The following is a 25531-nucleotide window of genomic DNA, read 5'->3' as shown; positions in this document are numbered from 1 at the left end:
ATTCTGCACTCTCTCCTTTCCTTCTCCATGAACTGTATGTTTTGTCTGCAGAGTGTGCAAGAAACAATACTTCTCACTGTATGGTGATACGTGTGACAATAATAAATCAAATCAAATCTTATCCCTGGAAATCTTGAGTACAGTGAAAAGTCTGACAACACCAGGTTTTAGTCCAACCTATTTATTTGATAATATACTCACAAGCTTTCGGGGTTAGCCCCTTCGTCAGGTGAATGGAGAGTTCTGGCCTCAGACAGAGCATATGAAGCACAGACAGTTTAGAGATTACTGATTAGAATGCGAATCCTTACACCTAACCTGCTGTTCAAGACCTGAAGTGGCTGATAATGTGAGTGGAAGGAGCACTGATCACAGTTTAAAGAGATGTGTATTGTCTCCAGACAGTACAGTAAGTGAGGTTTTGCAAACCCAGGCAAGTCACGGGGGTTACAGATAGTGCGACATGAACCCAAGATCCCTGTTGAGACCGTCCTCATGTGTGCGGAACAATCTTGAGTACATCAGGAATTTTTAATTTTGTCAGCATATTATGGGCTCCGAAGTTAATTAATAAACTTTTTAGATTTATACCACCTAAGCAGCTTGTTGGCACTTTGATCGTTGTTGCAAGGTAACTGCTGCAGGTACAGCATGATTTACTGCTCGTTCATTTTCTATTAACTAAGTTGCAACTCCGAACACATCAAAAGTCCATGATCTCATGATATCCACAAAGGGATGGAATATTTAAGAGAAAAAAACACAGGGAGGCAGTGGAGTAGTGGCATAGTCACTGCAACCCACCATGGCACGTAGCAAAATAAAAATCTGGAATCACAAGTCTAATGATGACCATGAAACTACTATTGATTGTTGGAAAAACCCATCTGGTTCACTAATGTCCTTTAGGAAGGAAAATTGCTGTCCTTACCTGGTCTGGTCTACTTGAGACTCTAGAGCCACGGCACTGTGGTTAACTCTTAAATAGCCTCGAAACCCATTTGATTCAAGGGCAATTAGGCAAAAAATGTTGGCCTAACCAGTGATGCCCACATCTAATAAATAAAAACAATATTTTTGCTCCAACAAGGAATATCTAATTTCAGTTGGGTTTGGGAAGAATTTGCATAAAATGAAATGCTGCTTTTTGTAATATTTTCTTTTGAACTTTCATTTTGAAGCTTAAAGTTTATTTATTGAGTCACTGAGTATCTTTAAGACAGAGATAGATAGGTTTTTGATCAATAAGGGGATCAAGGGTTATGGTGAGAAGGCAGGAGAATGGGGATGAGAATCATATTAGCCATGATCGAAAGACAGAGTGGACTCGATGGGCCAAATGGCCTAATTCTGTTCCTATATTTTATGGTCATATAGTTTTATTAGTATCACAGGTAGGCTTACATTAACACCGCAATGAAGTTACTGTAAAAATCCCCTAGCTGTTACACTCCGGCATATGTTTGGGTACACTGAGGGAGAATTTAGCGTGGCCAATGCACCTAACCAGCATGTCTTTCGGACTGTGGGAAGAAAGCAGAGCACCTGGAGGAAACCCATGCAGACACGGGGAGAACATGCAAACTCCACACAGTGACCCAACCTGGAAAATGAAACTGGGTCTCTGGCGCTGTGAGGTAGCAATGCTCTCCGCAATGCCATCGTTCTGCTGAAGCAGCTCCTGCATGTTTTGGCAACTCTCATTTCAGTTGAAAATACTATAGAAATTTTGGTAATCTTTTCTTCGCCATGTAGAAGTTTTGCTTCAAGAAACTGCGACTAACAAAAAATGTGTGATTGCATTACTGATAATGCAGCAAGCTTTTTACTGTTTACAACCTGGTAAAATATGTCAGATAACCTTCCCCTGTTCTTTTAACATCTTGTTTACCCTATTCCATGGTGCAATTACCACAATAAATTAAGAGGAATACAGATTTAATAGCCTTGAATTAACAGTGTACATAAAACAAAGCGTCATTGAGAAATGCTCATTAATTTAATGACAGCAATTAAGGCGAATAAGACTAGTCACTTCTTAGAAGCTGTCGTTTCTGTGGGTGGTAAGAAATGATCTCTCCAGACTAACGGGAAGAATTGACTAATAAAAGAGCTGCAAGTAGCAATACAGTAGAAGCCGTTTTAATGGTAAAACTCCAGCGGTGATCAAAACAATTCTCCCAGCCATACAAAACAGAAAATGCTACAATTGCTTAGGAGGTCAGGCAGCATCTGTAAGGAGAGGAAAGTTGCATCGATGTTTTAAATCAGTGAGCTTTCATCTGACAGATTGGGCCAAGTCTTTCCGCAAATTGTTATTAATGCGTAAATTCACCAGCAAATTCAGGAGTTAAGAGATATGGCATGAGTTGATAACCTCCAGGCTGGCTGGTTAATTTATGTTGCTCGCCTTGAGCCTTCTTCTTATTTTCAAAATTGTCTGCATTTGCACATTAATTGCCCATTAACTTGCTGCAGCAAGCTAGGCTGGGGCTTGACAGTGATAATCATCAATGCAATGGAAATCAACCCCTCTGGCCCAGACTGGGGACAATGAAAACTTTTCCAATCTCACACTGCCAGGTCGTAAATTGTTCTAAAGATTTAAAACAAACGCAAAACTTAATCTTCGAAAATGTTTTTCTTACTTCCCCAATGTCGCTTTTCTCTCTCACTCTGAAACCATTCTTCCTTTCCCTCTCTTTTTCTCTTTCTGTAGCTGCTGTGACTGTAGTGCATCCTCCTTCTCTAACTATCCTGGGGGTTCTTTGTCAATCCTTAAGACTCAATGGTGAGAAGGAGATAGACTGTTGATTTCATTGTTCGTTGTGGTCCCAGATATCTTAATGCCCTTGCTGCACTGTTACAAGCTCACAAAAAGTTACAGCTCACAAAAAGTTAAGCTGAATGTGCAGGTAAAAGTACCTTTCCTGGAAGGAAGTATCAATAGGTGTGTCATTTTGTGGTAGCATGGCCCTTGTAAGGTTCCCTGAGAACCAAGTACTTGGGCTGGACCCTATGGAGTGTTGGGATGGGAAACCGAGCCAATCAAGTGCAAAGGCGCACATCCCCTGGGGTTGGCAGTTGGAGCCAGGGTGATCGATTGGGGTGGTGGGGGAGGGGAGAGTGGGGGGAGGGGGAATGGGATTGCTGATTGTCTGGCAGGGGGTGTGATTGGGGGGGGCAATCAGGGCAGTGGAGGAGGCGATGTCTGAGAAGTGGAGGAGTGATGATCACGTGAATGCACAATGACATCCTCCTGCATACATCAGTCAGCTTACTGGCGTGAATAGACTCCGTCCACCCCTCTTACTGGCGAGAATCAAACTTTGCCTCATTTCTGTCTCTAATTGGCATAAGATAGCTTCTGAGAGCTCGCCCAAAAAGTAGGTGCGATTCTCTCCTGTTTCCATGCTTGTTTGGCACTTAGAATATTTTTGATAAGATTATCCCCCGGGGGAAGAATGTCTATAGCATCGTTATTCTGTCACTCCCAATTTGCATATATAGTTAATGATTGTGTTGGCAATAAAGCTTTTTTATTCTGAAGTCTCATCAAGTCATCCTCAATTTATTACATGCAAACATGCTGAAACTGTGCTATGTACCTGGGATAATAAAGGAGGAAAGCAGTGAGATAAATATACTTGAGTATTCAAGCAAAGGATCAGAGATTGAAAGTTCTCAGATCAATCCCCAGTAATGAAATTAGACAATGTGGACATGTTAAAAATTTTGGAAAGAATATTATACCATCTTCCAGAGAAGTCTCAGGGTGATAAAGCCAAGCTGCTAAATAAATGAATCAGTGTGTATGTAGAGACAGGGCAAACATCATTTGCTTTGCATGACATTCAATTGGGAAATGCTACACCCATTAAACAAAACGCTGACTCGACTCAATCCTGGAAATCTGGCACAAGTCAGAGAAAAAAAATAAATTTATGTTGGACAAAGATATTGCTGAGTCAAGTCAAAGTAACTTGAGTTCTCCAGTCATACCAAAACCTGATGGATAAGCAAGTTCTGCATTGATTACAGGCACGTTAATGCCCACAACAAAAACTGACTCTTATCAATCCTCAGACTTGAGGATTGCCCATTAAAGGGTTGGAAATTCAAACTTTGTAAGAAAGATTGATGTACTAAAAGGTTATTGGCAAGTTCCACTAACAGATCAATCCAAAGAAGTCTCTGCTTTTGTAACCCCAGATGGCGTGTGCCAATGTAAGGTTATGACTTTGGCATGAAGGATATGCCTTTCAAAGAGTAACAGACTAAGTAATCGTCTGTTTACACAACTGCATTGTGAATGTGGATGATACAATGAAGTCTGCAGTAACACTTGGGATGAACATTTGAAACACCTTAGTGCACTATTTGACAGACTAGATTTGGTGATTAATTTAGGAAAGAATGAATTTGCCAAAATCAATATCATCTATTAAGGACAAATTATAAGGCGACCATGAGTGTTGTCTATAGAAGCTATTGTTCAAACAACCACAAACTTTTTTGTCCTCAATATAAAATGAGAAAAGCTACACTTATTTGGAGTGTATGGGTTTTATAGGACATTTGTCCCAAATTTCAACAGTGGTCTTGGCCAGGAGCAAACCTGCTGAAGAAAAATATAAGTTAACTGGACAGAATCCTGTCAGACCCCCTCTGAGAAGGTAAGGGCTATATTAATGAATGGACCTGTTTAAATTTCAATAAGCCGCTCAAAATAGCTACCAACGTTGGAGATGTCAGCATAGGAGTGGTTTTGCTACAGGATGGTGTCACTGGTATCAGTACAGACAGTTATATTTCTCAAAAAATCTTAATACACAGCAATGAAAATATACAACAATCAGGAAGGAAAGTTGAAGTTTTCCCTTCACTTGCCAACAATTTTTGAAGTATATACTTTGAATAATCGAGAAGTGACCTTGGTTTACACTGATCATAAAGTTTATTTTCTTAGTGTCACAAGTAGGCTTACATTAATACTGCAGTGAAGTTACTGTGAAAACCCCCTAGCTGCCACACTCTGGCACCTGTTCGGGTACACTGAGGGAGAATTTAGCGTGCGTATAAGATGATGAATGGGATGGATAGGATAGAGGTGGAAAGACTCTTCCTGCTCAAAAAAGACAGTAGGACTAGGGGGCACAGCCTCAAGATAAAAGGGGGGCGGTTTAGAACGGAGTTGAGGAGGAACTTCTTCACTCAAAGGGTGGTGAATCTCTGGAATTCTCTGCCCGTTGAAGTGGTGGAGGCTGCCTCGCTAAATATTTTTAAGACGCGTGTTGATGGGTTTTTGATAGGAGAGGGGATTAAGGGTTATAGGGAGAGGGCGGGAAAGTGGAACTGAGCAGCGACAGATCAGCCATGATCTTATTGAATGGCGGGGCAGGCTCGAAGGGCTGGATGGCCTACTCCTGCTCCTATTTCTTACGTTCTTATGTTCTCAATGCACCTAACTAGCACGGCTTTCGGACTGAGAGAGGGAACTGGATCATCCAGAGGAAACCCATACAGGCACAGGAAGAATGTGCAGACTCAGCACAGAGAGTGACCGAAGCTGGGAATCAAACCCGGCTCCTGCTGTTGTGAGGCATCGGTGCTAACCGCTGTGTTTTGGAGACATTTTGCACAAGGAATTTCTGCTTGACAGGAATTTAATGCTGCAGCCTCTGACCTAAAAAATTACATGTTGTCAGGCAAAACAATGTAATTTCTGATGCTCTGTCCAAAGTTTAAAGAAAGAGTGTTGAAGGTTGAAAGAGTGCAGAGAAGGTTTAAAAGGATGTTGCCGGGACTTGAGAAACTGAGTTACAGAGAAAGGTCGAATAGGTTAGGACTTTATTCCCTGGAGCGTAGAAGAATGAGGGGAGATTTGATAGAGGTGTATAAAATTATGATGGGTACAGATAGAATGAATGCAAGCAGGCTTTTTCCACTGAGGCTAGGGGAGAAAAAAAATAGAAAACATGGGTTAAGGGTGAAGGGGGAAAAGTTTAAAGGGAGTATTGGGGGGGGGCTTCTTCACATAGAGAGTGGTGGGAGTGTGGAATGAGCTGCCAGATGAAGTGGTAAATGCGGGCTCACTTTTAACATTTAAGAAAAACTTGGACAGGTACATGGGTGAGAGGGGTGTGGAGGGATATGGTCCAGGTGCAGGTCAGTGGGACTAGGCAGAAAAATGGTTCGGCACAGCCAAGAAGGGCCAAAAGGGCTGTTTCTGTGCTTTAATGTTCTATGGTTCTGTGGTGTGGGAGAGAAGAAAGTTCTGATATACGATAATTTTGTGACATTTGAAATCTACTAATCTGACTTGATTTTGCTTTGGTTACGCCCTTATAATTTAAAAAGTATACTACGTGGTAATTATGAAATATGTTTAAAATCTAATTTTTTAAGAAGTTTATTTATTAGTGTCACAGATAGGCTTACATTAACACAGCAATGAAGTTACTGTGAAAATCCCCTGGTCGCCACACTTCAGCACCTGTTTGAGTACACTGAGGGAGAATTTAGCATGGCCAATGCACCTAACCAGTGCGTCTTTCGGACTGTGGGAGGAAACCGGAGAACCCAGAGGAAACCCACGCAGACACAGAGAGAACGCGCAGACTCTGCACAGATAGTGACCCAAAGCTGGGAAATGAACTCTGGGTCCCTGGCACTTTGAGGCAGCAGTGCTAACCACTGAGCCACCATGCCGCCCCCTTGGTTACGCCTTTATAATATTGAAAGTTTGCTGCATGTTAATTGTGATATATAGGAAGGTTACCTGCACATATGTGATCAGCTGATGGGAAAATGTTTAGGGTGATAAGAACTCACTGTATTTTTAAATGATTGCAAAGAAACCTTCACTGTGGTAAAGCTTTAGGTTTCGCAAAGGGAAAAAGTGCATGGAATGTATGGACAAAGCATGCAATTTTTGAAATAGACTCTATTTAAAAAGAGAAATTGAAACAGGAAAGTAAGAAAGAGAATGAATCCTCCCAATGGACTGCTGAGCCAATTGATAAGATTTGCCTTTGTCGCATCTGCCATTTAATATACAATTTATAATGTTTAATTGACTAAAATTCATGTTAATTCATGTTCAACCTTTATTGATTATGGGTTTTAGAATATACAGGGTTATCTAAGATACTACATAGGCCTAAATTGTTTCTATGTTGGATCTGCACACGCGGCAGGTCTGGGAGCAGGAGTGAAATGTGTTCCTTTCTGCATTCAGCTCCAGAGTGCAATTTCCTGCTGGTTTGCCAATTCACCGCCATCCAGTGTGAACCATGCACTGTGAAAGGCTGAGGGTGGAGGACGTTTGGAAGAATGTCGGCAGACACTCCCAATGTGCTCCCTCAGGGGAACAGCCTCTGTGTAGCTGTCTCAGGGAGCTGCTGAACTGCGAAAAATAAATTTCAGAGTTAAATCTGTGCCCCGAGTGTCTAGACAGCACAATCGTACACGGACCTCAGCCCCCAGGCACATCTGTGATTTTTTTATTTGAGCCCTGACTTTTAATCCTGCTCCGGATGGAAGTTGCAGCCATAAAATAAAGGCTGCCTGGCCAATTGGCCCATCTGCCAACCCATAAAGGCAGATGGGCAATGGAAAATCTCAGTCAGTATCTGGTTATTTAACTTAAATGGACTCCTTGATTGTCAGTGGGCATGCTTCCGATTTGCACATGTGCCTGCTGACCAGAATATCGTACATGGGCGCAATGTGATTGGGACACCTTCCCAAACGTTATATATAAAATTCTATCTGTAGGGTGGGAATTTCCCACCACACTTTCCCCAAAACTGGAAAATCCCACCCGAGGTCCATGGATCTTTGCACGGTCCGTCCCTCGCCCGCAACGATTCCAGTGGCGAGCGGGATGGGAAAATTCCCCCCCATTACCATTTGCCTCTTGTACAGGACAAATGAAATTGTTTTAAACTTTTGAATCTTGCAGCTTCAATCTTCCAGAAAATGACTGGGATTTTCAGTTTCTTCTTTTCTAAAAGAAAGTTACCGGTCTTGTCCCCATCGTGACACTGGTGCTTTTCACAGCAACCAGGAAGTCACAAAACACTTCCATGTATGAATTGGGACAGCTGATTAGCACACAGCACCTTCCCACAAACAGCAATGTCGTAATGACCTGACAATCTGCGCTGCTATCTGGGGATAAATATCGGCCACTATGGTAACTGCTTTTCTACAAGACTGTGCCATGAAGATCTTCTACATCCACCTGAGAGGACAGGTGGGACCTTGGTTGAATATTTTATCTGAAAGATGGCAATCACAGTAAACAAGTTTGTATTATCCCATGTCACACAGATTGTGCAGCTGGCTGTATTGTTTAGGACTACCGATATTTGTTCTGCTTCAGCAGTACAAAGATTGCCTCCAAGACATTATTGCAACAGGATTGTGGATCAGTTGCAATCTGTGGCCAAACCTGGACCAGCCATGTTTCTATCCCATTCCTTCCAGCAACTCCCAGAATATTTCTAATGATTGATGCTCCTACTTTTTGGCAGCAATTTGGAGTGTCCTTTGGGAATCTTTATGAAAACAGCCTGAATTGACCCAACAAATTGCACAGGTCCCACTCTTGCCCTGTGAATGCTGTCATAGTGCACAAAATAGCAATGTTCAATCCAGTCACCAAGCAACCCTGTCGTTCAGGATAAAAACCTTGAGATAATTATTATGAGCTTTAGTTTCTGTATGATCTCTGACTCCACCTCAGGGATTGGCAGGATGCTGTTGCAAATTCAGATTACTGGGATCAGGCAAGGTTGCACCACTGCGGTAGGATGTGTTCACCACTGTCACTTCCATGGTTTTGCTCCTGGGGTCCGAGACAGACACCTGACCAGAGCATAGAACTTCCAACAATATTAAAATAAGGTGCCACGAGATTTCTGGACTCAGTTGCTTAGCTATGCAATCATACCTAACCTGCAGAATATTTTGTAAGTGAAAAAGGTAATTGGATAAGTTGGTGAATAATAATAATCTTCAAAAAGGTCAGACTCCACTTGGCAAACCCAAAGTTAAGGAAAGCCACTGATGGAATATTGGACCTCTGTCAACAAGCTATTGGAGAAGAGTGACCCCAATTCTGGCGCCCATGTATGGTGGTTCTTACCCAGCCAGTTGAAGAGCATTGTCACAAAAGTTAATTTTATTTCAGAGGATGTCAGAGAATTGTAGATAGAGGTCAAGTTCCACAGAAGGGTTACGACTGGAGTAGCACCACACAAATTGTCAAACCCTGATTATTTTTGCTACAAACACAATTTTGTATCAATCCAAGAGCACTTTTAAGATTACCAGCAAAGTTTCATAGTCATTTATCATGGCCGTGGACTTTTTCTTGGATGAGAATGTTGACTCCAACTATGCTCCATGCATATGCAAGTCTAAATTCAGACTTAATCATCCCCTGCCTATTTATTGAAACTGAGTTCAGTTTTTGGAAATCTGTGACTTACTCATTGACATCCCAGTACGTTTTCTCCAAGGCTTTCTGTGCACCAGTCAGGAAGCTCAAGTTTCAGAGACATTAATCATTGTTACAGTTGTCACCATCAGCATTCTGCTGTTACGCCACTTAGCAGCCAATTTAATAAAGAAAAATGCTCGCATCCACATTAGCCACGACTTTCAACACTTTGCAAGTCCAATTTTGCTAGCTTATTCCTGCCTCTGTTCTTTTCTGACTCCCCTCCAAAGTAGTATTAACTTGAAAGTAGGGTATGCAATTATTAACCTCAACATCTTAAAATATTCAGCTAAAATTCAAAGACCATAGAAAACATGACAACAACAGCATTAGCAACATATTAATGCAAATGTAGTTCGGATTGAGCAGCCTTGGTGCTAAAACCCCAAGAAATAAATGCTTTATTGTCTAACACATTACTCACGCTGGTATCTTCCATGACCCACTGTTTCATGTTCATAATTCAACAATCATGGCAGGCAATGCCCATCTCCAACAAAACTTCTTCAACCAGTTGACATTCAACCCTTGATGTTCAATGACATTATCATTAACAACCTCCCCCACCCCTCTACCCAACCAGCCAAACTTCACCCTCCCCCACCATCAATATCTTGGGAGTTACCTCAGAAACCTAACTGGATCAGCCACATAAATCCTGTGGCCACAAGAAAAGTAAAAAGTCTGACAACACCAGGTTTTAGTCCAACCTATTTATTTGATAATATTATCAAATAAATAGGTTGGACTAAAACCTGGTGTTGTCAGACTTTTTACTGTGTTTACACCAGTCCAACGCCGGCATACCCACATCATGGCCACAAGAAAAGGTCAGAGGATGGGGTCTCTGCAAAGAGTGGTTCACCTTCTGACTCTGCAAAGTCTTTCTAGCACATCAGGAGTGTGATACACTTCACTTAAGTGCAACCCCAACAACACTCAGGAATCATGATCCCACCCAAGATAAAGCAGTCTGCTTAATCAATATTTCATCTACCACCTTAGACATTTACGTCCTCCACCCACAGCACCCTATGGCTGCAGGGTGTAACGTCTACAAGGTGTACCAAGATTCCTTTCAAACCATCTAGGAGGACAAGGTGAGCAAATGTGCAGGAACACAACCACCTCCAAGTTCCCCTCTTAAGCCACACAGGATCCTGACTTGGGACTATGTCACTGTTCTTTCACTGTCACTGGGTCAAATGTTTTTGCTCATTCATGGGTTATGGGCATTGCTGGCTGGCCAGCATTTATTGCTCATCCCTAGTTGCCCAAGTAGCTCACTAGGTCATTTCAGAGAGCTGTTGAGAGTCATTACTGAGGCTGTAGAGTCACATGTTGGCCAGACTAGCTAAGTATGGCAGATTTCCTTTCCTAAAGGACATTAGTGAGCTAGATGGGTTTTTCCAACAATTGACAAAGGTGTTATGATCATTATTGATTCTAAATTCCAGATATTTTTATTGAATTCAAATTCCACCATCTGCCATGGTGGGATTTGAACGCAGGTTCCCAGAACATTAGCTGAGTTTCTGGATTAATAGTCTAGTGATAATACCACTAGACCATTGCCTTCCATTCTCCCTCCCTACACCACATAGGCTGCAGTGATTCAGGAAGATGGCTCATCACCACTTCTCAAAGACAATAAATGCAAGCCTGGTCAGTTGTAATGACTTCAATCAGGCCATTGAGGTTGACCTATTGGAGTATGAGTTTAACTGACAATGGTTTCATGGTCATTGATAAGACTTTTCATTCCAGATTTTTTAAAATTGAATTCAAATTTCGCTGTCAGCCATGGTGGGATTCAAACCTGGGTCGCCTGAGCATGATCCTGGATCTCTGGATTACTAGCCCAGTGACAAAAGTACCGCACCATTGCATCTTTCCTATTGGAGTATGAACTCCCTGATTAAGGATCCAATCAATGAGCCAATCAGGGAGTCTTTGCCTTTACTTAACCGGGAGTGTCAGTTTCTCTGGCACCTCTGGAGGTAGACTGCTGACTGTGAGCACTCTGTGTACTGCTGTTAGAGTTTGTAAATAAAGGGATTTTGGTGAAGGACTTCTGCCTCCAGTGACTTATTACATCAATGATGTGCGTATCCATGTGTGAGTAAAAAATAAATTCCACAATTAATGGTAGCCAATCCTGAAAATTTTAATCGCAAGCACTGGGGCTGTATAAACTACAACTGCATCATTTTAACCTGTCTTGATCCATTTTTTGATTGCCCTCGAGCATCAAACAAGTAATTTTCTTTTCTGTCCAATATAGCCTTGTGATATTGATTTAGATTTAATCTCTGGCAAAATGTGAGTAACTGGATTAATGCGGAGAAACTATTATTTCTATTTTTCAAGATGCTTGGGTGCTGTGACCCAGAAACCGTTAAGGCCAAGTGCATTTATTCTCTATTTTCAGAAAATGTCTTTGATTCTCAGCAAAAAACAAAGACTCCAGTTCATTTTAAAAACACCCCCCTCCCCTGCTGGGCCCCATCTCCTGCTCTAACATCATTTTTGGTAGGGGTTTACCTTTTAAGATTGATTCTCGTTTCTGAGCTTTCAATTTTACTTTGGCAAATAATATTTACTTCTTCTTCAGGCTTGAGACAACTACATAACACCCTAGCTAAACCTGCTACTTTCTCTGTAAAACACCTCACATAGAGCAATAAGGCAAGACACTGATGTCTGAGTTCGCAGATCCATAATACCGTTAACCATGGCATGAACATTCTCACTCCCAAAAAGCCAGTCAGAGACTGCAACAGGCTAGTCAAGGGGATGATTGAAAAAGCGCTGATTTGATAGCCTGCTTTCAGCTAAAGCTAAATTGATTCAAATCTACTGAACCCATTGCTGGGAATGACCCTGAAGGTGCTGCTACTGATCTGATCAATTGGTCAGACAGTTGCTAGCCACATTGCCAGGCTAGACAGCTCGCTCCTAACCTACACCCAACACCAAACTGATATTTACTGTTACACTTGTATAAAACATGCAGTGTTTGTGAAGTGGTAATGTAAAACAAATGCAAAGCATTGAATTCTGAAAACATTCTCGTTGGTTTCGCAATTGCCACTGCAAATTCGCAGCATTGCTCAGCCTTCCTCTCATTCCATTTTCTTCCTGGAGCAACAGATAGGGACGGAACCATTATTTCTTTACACGGAAATTCATGAAAATCATTTGTGCAATCTTTGTTGGTGAAATTAGCCTTCTGTGGTCACACAGAGCAGTGATAGTGAATCTGCTACTTGTGTCGCACTCCTGCCCTGGACCCATTTTGCTTCCTATGAGGTCACTGTGAAAGAGATTGCAGTGGAACATACGTCGGAATTCTACTGCCTTTCCTGCCACAGAATCAGAGCGAGTGAGGGACGGCCAACAGAAATGTCCATTGACCTCAAGCGGGAATAGAACATAGAACATAGAACATTATAATGCAGTACAGGCCCTTCGGCCCTCGATGTTGCGCCGACCAGTGGAACCAATCTAATGACCCTCTAACCTAAACTATTCCAGTGTTATCCATATGCCTGTCCACTGACCATTTGAATGCCCTTAAAGTTGGTGAGTCCACAACTGCTGCAGGTAGGGCATTCCACACCCTTACTACACTCTGAGTAAAGAACCTACCTCTGACATCCATCCTATAATTACCACCCCTTAATTTAAAGCTTTGTCCCCTCGTGTTAGCCATCACTATCCGAGGAAAAAGGCTCTCGCTGTCCACCCTCGTTCAAGTGAGGCCGTAAAATCCCAGACATAACATTTAGAAATGGTTAGGGCATTTGGCCCTTCAAACCTGCTTCACCATTCAATAAGATCATGGCTGATTCGCTCGCGGTTTCAATTCCACTTTTCAGTCTTCAACTCCTTTGTCTATCAAAAATCTGCTGAACAGCACCCAAGCATCTTGAATACATCCAATGATGCCGCCTGCACTGCTCTCTGGGGAAGAGGATTTCAGCGACTAGCAACCCAATGAGAGAAAATATTTCTCCGCACTTCAGTCTTAAATGGAAGACCTCCTCTTCTCAAACTATAGAACGGAATTTTCTGGCCCTTCCTGTTGGTGGGGTCCCGCTAAAGTCAACTCCCCGTGACAGGTTCCAGGTGGGCTGGGTGGGCAAACCATACAAATATCTGTAGACTTTGGCAGGACTGGAAGATCCTGGAGTCAGCGAAAGGCTCACCTCATCTTCCATGGGAAAACCTACTGCAGGAAGTGAGGTTGGGGGTGAGGAGTGGGGGGAGGTGGATCCTAGCCTGTGGCCCCTAGTGGAAACATTCTCCCAGTATCTACCCAGTCAAGCCCCCTCTTACATGTTTCAATAAGAACAATTATACTTTCCAGTCTCTTTGCAATAAATGCCTGCATTCCATTTGCCTCCCAAATCTCTTGCTCTACCTATACACTAACATTTTATGATCAGGACATCCAGATTTCCCTGCACCACCTTCACTGAAATCTTACACTACTTTTCTGTTCTTCCTGCCCGAGTGGATAAGTTCTCATTTTTCCACATTAACTCAAAGGGCCAAATGGCATCCTCCTGTTCCTATCTTCTATGTTTCTAAGTCACTTCATTTACTAATTGTTTTGCCCTGTCTGCCATTGCAGATTCTCTATCTCTTCTTGACAAATTACTTTCGTATCTATCTTGGTACCTATCCGTAAATTTAACTACCTCACATTTGGTCTCTTTATCAAATTGTTCATGTAGATTGTAAATAGTTGAGGCCCCAGGACTGATCCCTGTGGCACTCCACTAGTTACACGAAAAAGACCCATCAATCCTTGTTCCCTGCTAGCTCACAAATTGTGCATCAATGCTAATTTACAACATGTCCTCTTACCTTGTGCAGTAACCTTTGATGTGGCAGTGCATCAAATGGACTGGAAGATCAACTACCCATTTTGTGCAATTCTACCCTATTAAAAATATGCAAATCCTCACATTTTCTCTTTCACAATCTGCTTGTGTGTGCAATATCCTGGAAATAATTCAAGCATCCCTGCTGTGGTTTTGTAGGGTAAGTACAATAGGTGGACACACACACACACACACACACACACACACACACATACACACAAAGGTTTATCCATTTTGATGACCCAAGAACAGCATCTTCCCTGCTGCCATCAGATTTTTGAATGGACCTATCTCGCATTTAGCTGATCTTTTTCTGCACCCTATCTGTGATTGTAACACTATATTCTCTGCCCTCTCCTTTCCTTCTTCCCTATGTACTCTATGAACAGTACGCTTTGTCTGTGTTACACGCAAGAAACAGTACTTTTCATTGTATCCCGATACATGTGACAATAATAAATCAAATTATAACAAATGATTAATGGCATAGGCAGGTATTAATGAGGTCAATTGATTTGATACTAAACCTAACTGATTCTTAATTATGCTTTTAACTATGCTGGATGGGCGCTTAATTTCAGCGGCTGTCACTCTCCTTTTATGGGGTGTGCTCGGGGGTGAGTGGGAAGATTGTTGGATGGACGCCCACCCCACATTACAACATCCCCCCTCTATTTTACGTGTCTCCCCTGCAGGATATATTCAGGCCGATATTGGATAAATTGAACTCGGATACCAGAAGGGAAACCACATAGTACCCCACAAGTAAATGCATGTTCTAGCAAGGAACGGTTAACAATGGCAAAAAGCATCACAGCATCTTTGTCAACCTCCATCAATTAATAATGGCAATATTTGAATGGCACAAGAACCTGGAACAGAAGCATTCATTTGCGGGAGATCATCATGTTCAGAATCAGTCCTTTCAAAATAAACATATTGTGATTGTGAAGGTGATAGTGATCAAAATGTTGTAACTGTTCTTATTATTAATTTATGCACCCTATTCCAATCTCTTTGTCAGGAGAGCATTAATTCTGATCTTTTCACCGTTGCATCCTTTTCCAGTTTATCACATTCCAACAACAACTTGTATTTATGTAGCACCATTAATATTGCAAAACAGCCCAAGACACTTTCCATCAAAATCAGACAACAAGCCACATCAAGTGACATTCAGCTCTGACGAAGCGCCATCCAGACTCGAAACGTTGGCTCTATTCTCTCTCCACAGATGCTGTCAGGCCCTTTGTGGTTACCCAACATTTTCTGCTTTTGTTTCAGATTCCGCCATCTGCAGTATTTTATCTTTATCAAATAACATTTAGGTGAGTGAACAAGTGCTTGGTTAAAGTGGTCGATTTTAAAGGGTGTCTTAACAGAGGAAAGAAAAAGGAAGAGATATGCGGGAGCGGTTGGGAAGAAGTTACAAAGCTTAGGTCAAAGAGTACCTTTAAGACAGAGATAGATAGGTTCTTGATTAATAAAAGGATCACGAGTTATAGGGAAAAGGCAGGAGAATGGGGATGAGAAAAATATCAGCCATGATCGAATGGCGGAGCAGACTCGATGGACCGAGTGGCCTAATTCTATTCCTATGTCTTATGGTCTTAGGGCTGATGCAGTGGAAGGCAAGGCTGGCAGTGTTGAAGCAATCTAAATTGGGTGCCCAAGAGACCAGGATTAGAGGAGCGCAGAGGGATTAATTTGAGCACGAGAATGGGAATTTTTAATTCAAGAGATTATCTGACCAGGAAACACGTTGGTCAGTGAGCACAGATTAATGTTGGACAGAAATTCGTAGAAGATATGGGCAGCTGTGTTTTAGATGTGATCATTCCTAAACCTTTCAAATTACTGCATGGCATAGTAATGAGTTATACACAACCAGGCCACCATGTGGATTCTGGAGTTAATACTTAAAGTAATAGAGTTACTTTGGTGAGTTTCATTGTACCAATGAACTTGCTCACACTTGAATTGCAGGCAGCATATGACAATCAGTGATGAATGCTACACAAAGTCACAGATCAGTAAGGACTTCTCTTTCCCTTTGTAGTGCAGAGGGTTGAGGCCAGCTTTGAACAGAGTGTAAGTCAGAGAATCAATGCTGACTCCATCACTGGCATGTAACCATGAGTCTCCAGTGAGAACTCAGGATCACTGAGTTCACCCAAAGGCAGCCTTTCTGCGCTACTAACTCTATGTTTAGTGTCAGTGGATTTTGTCCAGACAGGGACATCCTGTTGGTTTTAATGCAAAATGTGACCTGTCAAATCGAATGGAAGCAACTGTGCATCTTGGTGGGCGAGTGTGCGCAGGTATGTAAACATGTTTCAGCTAAAAAAAATTGTAAAAGTTACCCAACTGACAGAGAGGGGGAATGTTTCAGGAAAAGGAAAGTTAACTACTTACCTAAATTAAAAAGCAAGATTGATGAACATGTTTTAATATAGTGTATTCTTCTCTTGCAAATTTTGTACAGGAGACTTATGTATTATTATGTGGTCGTGAGGGAACAGTGACATACAGACGATGACCTCAACAGTTTCAGTCAAAGATCCTCGATTGCTCCTACACACCGTGACTGAAGCCACACAGGAATAAGTTCTGGCTTCCATCCCCAAATCGCCTATCACTGCTGGTTCACAGGTCATGGGGTAATGTGTGAATGGGTTCACATTCTTCAACTTGAATTGTTCCCTTGCTTTAGTGTTAAGGAGATTTACCATTTTGGGGTTGAAAATGGGCTAAAATCTGTTCCTCCGATATTTGCACTGACCTGACCCTGAGTAGTATGGGTGAATCAGTGGAATCAACAAGTATCTTTCGCCTTGAATTAACATCTCCACACTGGCTGGTATCAACACGGTGATACAGTGGTTAACACTGCTGCCTCACAGCGCCAGGGGGCCTGGTTCGGTTCACAGCTTGGGTCACTGTCTGTGTGGAGTTTGTATGTCCTCCCCGTGTCCATGTGGATTTTCTTCAGGCGCTCCACTTTCCTCCAGCAGCTCAAAGATGTGGGAGGGGGTTAGGGGGATTGGCCTTGCTAAATTGCCCCTTATTATGGTTGTTATCGGGAATATTCCACAGTTCCCTCAGCTTGCGAGCTGTGCCCAGCATACCTTCTCGTTCTTCCTTTTACTCTCAGTCTATACTTTTAAAACTCCTATAAACTCTCTAACAACATTACTCAAGAACAGCTTCTTCTTTGCTGCAATCAGACTTTTGAATGGACCTACCTCACATTAAGTTGAACTTTCTCTACACCCTAACTATGACTGTAACACTACATTTTGCACCTCTCCTTTCCTTCTTGATGTAAGGTATTGAGAAATTCTATATATGCACAGTCCTGTTTGCTTCAGTCTATGCAAAGACTTTATTTATGCAAAGACTTCATTTTAAGATATTTCTGCCTATGTAACTAACTCTGCTAAGCTTAGAAAAACCGACTGCTAAACTTGACTACATTTTAAAACTCAGAAGGCATGCTGGGTTAGCTATAAAATAAGAACATAAGAACATAAGAAATAGGAGCAGGAGTAGGCCATCTAGCCCTTCGAGCCTGCCCCGCCATTCAATAAGATCATGGCTGATCTGTCGTGGCTCAGTTCCACATTCCCGCCCTCTCCCCATAACCCTTAATCCCCTTGCCTATCAAAAACCTATCAACCCGCGTCTTAAAAATATTTAGCGAGGCAGCCTCCACCACTTCAACGGGCAGAGAATTCCAGAGATTCACCACCCTTCGAGTGAAGAAGTTCCTCCTCAACTCCGTTCTAAACCGCCCCCCCTTTATCTTGAGGCTGTGCCCCCTAGTCCTACTGTCTTTTCTGAGAGGGAAGAGTCTCTCCACCTCTATCCTATCCATCCCATTCATCATCTTATACGTCTCAATGAGATCTCCCCTCATTCTTCTAAATGACTGCATTCCTGAAGAGTATACATCAGGCAAATAACTGCAGCTGCAAGACATGTTTTCTATGGACAGAGACAGCCTGCGAGGACGGTTACGATAACGAGATAAGGGTTGAAATATGTTTTGGTTTCAGAGGGTGTGTGTGTGTTTGTGTGTGTGCGTGCAGTTTGCTTTTGAGATCATTGCAATCAGTACAGGGGCTGACAGTAGAAGTCTCTCCAAGTTCGCTTTGCTTTTTCTCTGCTTCATGATTTAATTTTCTTTAACTTCTGTTCAATAAAAGAAATTAATTTTAAACTTCGTACTGTCCCCTCATTTATTCAAAGGAATGAATGGATCCTATAGGTATGCTTTGTGTGTATAAGAAACAATCCCTTTCACTGGATGTTAGTACATGTGACAGTAATAAATCAAATCAAATCAATGGATCCTCCCCATTTCGCTAAGTTGTAACATCCAGTGACAATCAAAGGTTCGCTCTGTTAACCCTCCGAGAATTCACAAACTGACTTTCAACAGTGGGGCCCACACCAGTGATTTTTCCTCCGAACTTTGCCAGATCAAATTTTCCAAAATTTCTATGTTGCTATGGAATGTGTCACTTGACAAATGATTGTGCTCCCTCTCGTGTGCTGCTCACAAAGAAACTGCAAAGGTTCTCCTCTCTGTCAACCATGCCAGCTGTGGCCTTTGTCCCTGTGAGACCTCCTTCTTTCTTCCTGTCCAAAAAAGCTCAGAGACAGAAAGTCTGTCCACAGGCAGGCCAGCCGCTCCTGCCTTTGTTTTCAGGCATGAACATTTTGCACTGTACTCTCAATAAGTGGCTGGGAGTCCTGGCCACAGTCCAAAACAAGGTTATTTTATGAAACCTTACGTTTGTAATACTCAGCTATATATCTATATCCACTATGTTTTCCGATTCACACACTTGTGCTTAGGTGTCCTGGTGTCACTGCATAATCCAGAAAATCCTATGATCCAGAAATGACTTGGGCCGGGATTTTCCTGCCCCAACAACAGCGGGCATCGACCTGGGCAGGACGAGAAAACTTGGAGAGGCGTTGACTTTTAACAGCTCTCTAAATTTTCCCGTCTCATCTGCGACAATGCCCTCTGGAGTCAGAATCAGATAATCCCACCCTTGGCCCCAAGCACTCAGGAGAGTTTGCAGTGAATTAAGTGATTAAAAAAAACATTAAAATATGTTAGCTGGTGAACGCTCTGGTTTTCAATTTTGTCAAAGATCTGGATTGGGCGGGAATCTCTAGTCTCATTGCGACGTCTTTCTTGCTGCGGGAGGCGGTTGCCGTTGGCCAGCGACCAATCTTCTGGTCCCACTGCTGTCAATGGTATTTTCCACTGACTTCACCCCAAGCTGCCTGAAAACCCATGGTGGGTGGGTGGGGGGGGGGGGGGGGGGGGGGGGTGGTGGTGTGCACCATCAGTAGGACCAGAAGACCCTTCTGGCATGAACAGCTGGAAAGTTCCGGCCTTAAACACGTGGCTAACTGGGCAGCACAGTGGCATAGTGGTTAGCATTGCTGCTTCACAGTACCAGGGATCAGGGCTCGATATCCGGCTTCAGGTCACTGTCTATGCAGAATTTGCACATTCTCCCTGTGTCTGCATGGATTTCCTCTGGATGCTCCAGTTTCGTCCCACACTCCAAAGATATGCATTGGACATGCTAAATTGACTCTCACTATCAGGGGGACTAGCTAGGTAAATACGTGGCGTTATGGGACAAAGGCTTGGGTGGTGTTGTGGTCAGTACAGACTCGATGGGCTGAATGATCTCCTTCTGCATTGTAGGGTTGCAGGATTCCATGATTATATGATTCTAACTAGTCAGTGGAATTTTCAAACCTTGATAATTGGCGTACATATATCCAGACACATCTGTTATGTACTTTTCTGGTCACATGCAAGCCATACATTACAATCTGGTTTTCTCTTACACCATAACAAGGTTGCTTCACATGGTGGTTTACAGTTCTCGGGTACACACATAGTTAAAGCCAATACTATACTTGTTAATTCTGTTTGCAGCGTGTTCAGTGGTGAGGCCAGCTTTAGTTGGCACTAGACAAACATTCAGAGTATTTTCTTACATTGCACTGTCAACAGCAGTGTTTATAAAGGGCAACCTTGCTCTTGGGGCTGATTAACCGACATAAATGTAATAATCTACTTCCGTGGACTCGGAGTTTGTTGCTGAACTGGATCATGTCTCAATGTAATGCTTTTAAAAAGAAAACATTTCTCCATAACATCTTTAGATATAGTAGGAATGCAAATGTGCACCAAATAATAAAAAAAAATTGATTTCAATGCCAAATTTTGATGGAAACAAATTGTACTCAGACCAGGGCAAAATCCCAGCATGTAGGGCTTAGCTTTAAAAGGTGAACTGATGAGGTTGTGGCTTCGGAATTTATTTAGAGCCTGCCTTGGCTATATGGACACCGGAGTCTAGATATTATACTCTTGTTTACCTTTTGTAGAAGAATAAATCAGGGGAGACTGCAGCAGAAAAGGGGTGCATATTCCTTTCTGTCAGAACTGCACCCACCTGTTGTCCTATTCCACGTCATTTCAGTAAATTGGGGGAGCACAAACTGATAACTAGTTGCAACAGAATCAGTAATGGCATGGTGGTATACTATAGCTTACCTTCTGTTATTTCTGCAACCAGATAAATAACAGGTATCCAGGGCTGGAGGACACTAAGAAATAGAATCAGAATTTTAAAAGCTCCATACTTAAATTGATAGGATTTACAGAAACCCAGGCCAAATTTGTCCAGCCGTTCCTGTCAGTGGGATCACCCGGCCCCACCGATGGCGACCTCTCGCAGCACCCCCCCAGTTTACATTGGCGTGGGATAAGAACTGCACTGTACCATGCACTCCTAACTTGTGAGGGGTAGGCATCTCCAAGCAGCCCGTAATTTTTGTGGAGCTTTCTCAAGGACTAATGATTCATGGCCCCTCCCTCAGAGGAATTTGGATTTATGAACCTTGCAAAAGGTAAATTCAAAAGGTCTTACCTACTTCCCAATGCCCCATCCATGCCAACTCAAGCCTCTTCCATGCCCTATTCCCCCAATATGTACAGAGCCATTAAGCCACATAACAATAGCAAGTGCAGAACTGCTGAGACAGCCTCTCTGTTAATCAATTCTCAGTTCAAGTCAATATATTACCGGCAGTCCCATGTGCTTTAATTTTGCACACTTACGTAGGACTTTATCAAAAGCGTTTTGAAAATCCAAAGAAACCACATTCACTGGCTCTCCCTCGTCTATTCTACTTATTACATCTTCAAAAAACTCCAGTAGCTTTGTCGAACATCACTTCCTTGTCATAAATCCATGTTGACTCTGTTTAATCCCATCGATAGTTTCTCAGTTTGTCCTGTTATTTCATCCTTGATAATAGACTCTAACATTTTGTCCGATGATGGATGTTAGGCTAACTGGTCTGTAATTCCCTGTTTTCTCTCTCCCTCCTTTTTTAAATAGCTGGGTTACAATTGGCACCCTCAAATCTGCTGTAACTGTTCCAGAATCTGCAGAATTTTGGCAGATGACAACCAGTGCATCCACTGCTTCTATAGCTTCCTCTTTGAGTGCCTTGGGTGTTGATTATCAGGCCCTGGGGATTTTATTGGCTTTCAGTCCCATTAATTTTCCCAGCGCTATTCTTTACTAATATCAATTTCTTTCAGTTCCTCCTTCTCACTAGACCCTTGGTCCTTTAGTATTTCTGGGAAGTTAGTTGTGCCTTTTTCCATGAAGACAGAACTAAAATTTAATTGCTCTGCCGCTTCCTTCTTCTCCATTATAAATTCTTCCATTTTGGATTGCAAAGGATGTACATTCGTCTTCACTAATTGTTTTACACACTCATAGAAGATTTTACGGTCAGCTTTTACATTCTTTGCACATTTACTCCCCCACTCTATTATTTTTCCTTGTTAATCAATTGCTTGCTCATTCTTTGCTGGATTCTAAACTGTCCCCAATCCTTGTGCTTGCTACATTTTCTAGCAACTTCATATGACAGATCTTTGGATTTAATACTATTCTTAATTTCTTTTGTTAGTCATGGTTGGGCCGTTTTTCCTGTTTTTGCGCCAAGAAGGAGTGTACAACTGTTGCAATGCACGCAGTTGGTCACTTAAAGGAGATGTACAAGGCAAGTTTTTTTTTACACAGAGGACGGTGGGTGCCTGGAACTCGCTGCTGGGGGAGGTAGTGGAAGCAGATACGATAGTGACTTTTAAGGAGCATCTGGACAAATACCTGAATAGGATGGGAATAGAGGGATATGATCCCTGGAAGGGTAGGTGATTTTAGTTCAGTCGGGCAGCTTGGTTGGTGCAGGCTTGGAGGGCCGAAGGGCTTGTTCCTGTGCTCTAAATTTCTTTGTTTTTTGTTACAGAACAGAGTTTACAGTGGGGAACAAAACCAACGGTGGTATTTTTTTTCAGACCATGTGTTCCAAGTTCCACAGACATAACCAGAGTAGTGACGGCATACTTAGAATGGTGTAAAATTGTTTTGGAAGATAGATTTCCAGTATAAAAGCATATAAAATTGTTCCAAAAATAGGTTCAGTCTTTGTTCTTGAAAGCATGGAGATATTCCTGAGTGCTGTCCACTTTTAGTCTCATGAAGTCCATATTCTGTTTACAGGATGGATCTGAATTAAAGATTGATATCATATGTCCTCAGCCTCTCTCCCCTTTGCTGTTCATAAGTTTCTCTTGTGATATTTCTAATTTCTTATGATATTGTCGTACTGCTTGCTTCATGTTAGACTTAATAATCTACAGCCATAATTCATGCAACACATAATAAACTTTGTAATTTGACTACTTTGACCTTTTCTGAATATATTGGCATACCATCCCTCCTTGGTGACAGGTGAAATAACATACTGTCAATTTATCACTTGGCCTTGTGCCTCTGAGTGATGTGTGCTCATTAACACAACACTCAGAACATGTGCTCCTGACAGTACATGACACTGACCCTACAAATATGACATTTACTTGAAATGCACAAGCATGATGTCGCCAGGCCAAATCTGTGGCAATGTAATTACTCAACAATTAGCATATCCTTCAGTGAGAACAGTTATAGATGAGTGACTCGACTTCAGTTTCATGAGGCAATATTTATAAGCTGCAAGGGAACGAGCCTCCAAACTCCTCAGTGTCGCAGAGTTCTGTTTGGGCTGTTCCTGGAGCTTGTATGCTCACTCACCACCTCACTTTTACTTGGAATCCCTACCGTGCAGAAGGAGGCCATTTGGCCCATCGAGTCTGCCCTGGCTCTCCAGCTGTCCCAGGTCTGCTCCTCCACCCTATCCCCATATCCCCATGCATTTACTACAACTAATCCATCTAACCTGTACATCTTTGGGCACTAAGAGGCAATTTAGCATGACCAATCCACCTAACCTGCATATTTTTGGAGTGTGGGATGAAAGCAGAGTGTTTAGAGGAAACCCACAAAGACATGGGGAGAATGTGCAAACTCCACACAGACAATTACCCAATGCCAGAATTGAACCTGGGATCCTGATACTGTGAGGCAGCAGTGCTAACTACTGTGCCACCGTGCCTGTTTGACAAAACCAAAAAATGTACCTGTTGAATTACGCTTTTAACACTGGATGGCTCTTCTGAATACTAATGCGACAAAGTTATTGCTGGTTCAAGGCTTTCAGACAAAAATTTGTGAAGCAAAATATGACACTGACTTCAAAAGCACACGCTCAGACCTGTAGACCTGCATTGTCACCCGCCCAGACCTGTGATAATCGGTTGTATCTTATTGTCAGCAGTGAAAGCAACAATACTCATTGCTACAAAAACAGAAAAGGCTGGAAAATCTCAGCAGGTCTGATGGCATCTGTGGGGAGAGAATAGAGCCAACACTTACAGTCTACAACCCTTTTATTTTTACACAGCGGGTTCTACCAACCCACTGTTTAAAACTAATAGGGCCACAAGTTATAAAACTATATTCATGTCTTTGCATTTTAATTTCGTCATGTTTGCAACAAGTCACCAGATAAGAAACAAAGTGACAACGATCTATATGCTACAGAATTTTCTGGAAGCCACTTCCACCAGCGAGTGGGGGCACTGCTATGAACCCACTCAAGATGATTCAAAATGGGAAAATAGAGCATTCAAAAACAAATATCAAGATAAATGAGAAATCAGCACGTGAAGAGATCAGTGGTAAAGCACAAAATAAATATTTCTGTCCTAAATACTTCCTAGAAGAACTGTCAATGAGTTGGCATGGGACATTTAGGATCTACAATACAAAGAAGGATTCCAGACCTGTGAGAAAATCTATTCTAATTTTTTCCAGTGGATAATTCACAAGAGCATTCAGCTTTTGATTAATGAGATTGACTTACTGGCTAGCATGCATATTCAGCTAATCTCCAACTGTACAGTTCACGCTGTGAACTCCCTGCCAACCATATTATTGGAACAGAAGACACTTGAGCCTCAGGAACTCTGCAGACCAGACCCCTGCTTCAGAAACTCTGCACAGATCCAGCTCCTATTTCTGCTTCAGCATGTCCAACTACAGCTCAACACCATCCCTCATAGGTCCTCCTGATCCTTCAGGGGAACAGAATTGTGTCACATGAGGAGATTAAAGGGCTCGCAAAGTGGACATTTGATATCACTCCAGATCTGCTTTAATTGGTTTACTCAACGTTGTCCCTGCCTCTAAGCTCATGTTCAGGCTGCGCATTTCACTCACCGTATGAGCTGCGAATGTCCTCCAATCTGAAGATTTGCAGCAGCGCAGTTGTACTTAAAACGGACGGGAGAGTTCAACATATTGCTCCATCTGGATGGTTCCTCATAAGTCTGCCCTTCTACAATCTGCATTCGATGAATGCTTTCACCACTGTGTGACACAGGCTTAGTGCGACGTTTGGTGGAAAAAACGCAGTTGGTTAAGTGAAATCACAGGCATGATAAAGGTTTCAAACGTCAACAGACTGACATAAGTCAGCAGCTTGCATATTTCATGTACGCAATTTCCCTCGGGTAGTCTGCCCGGCTTCTGAGACTGGCTGTTATGTCACATGGGAAGGCTGATCAAGACATCAGAAGCAAGTTTTCAACATTTCAAATTAGCTCTCAATAGCAGTGCAAATT

At 42.3% G+C, this 25531-nt stretch overlaps 1 protein-coding gene across 1 annotated transcript in view; it reads right to left on the bottom strand.

Moving 5' to 3' along the window:
- The window catches only part of znf385c (zinc finger protein 385C), a 335644-nt gene extending 310380 nt beyond the window's left edge, over positions 1–25264 (bottom strand). The window contains exon 1 of the mRNA XM_080213587.1: positions 25128–25264. The gene's annotated coding sequence lies outside the window, so the exon portion shown is untranslated. The remainder of the gene's footprint in view (positions 1–25127) is intronic.
- Positions 25265–25531: the final 267 nt, after the last annotated feature.

Source organism: Carcharhinus amblyrhynchos, chromosome 27 (assembly GCF_965287045.1).
Source record: "Carcharhinus amblyrhynchos chromosome 27, sCarAmb.v2.hapA, whole genome shotgun sequence".
Taxonomy (NCBI): domain Eukaryota; kingdom Metazoa; phylum Chordata; class Chondrichthyes; order Carcharhiniformes; family Carcharhinidae; genus Carcharhinus; species Carcharhinus amblyrhynchos.
This window is presented reverse-complemented; position numbering and strand designations above follow the sequence as displayed.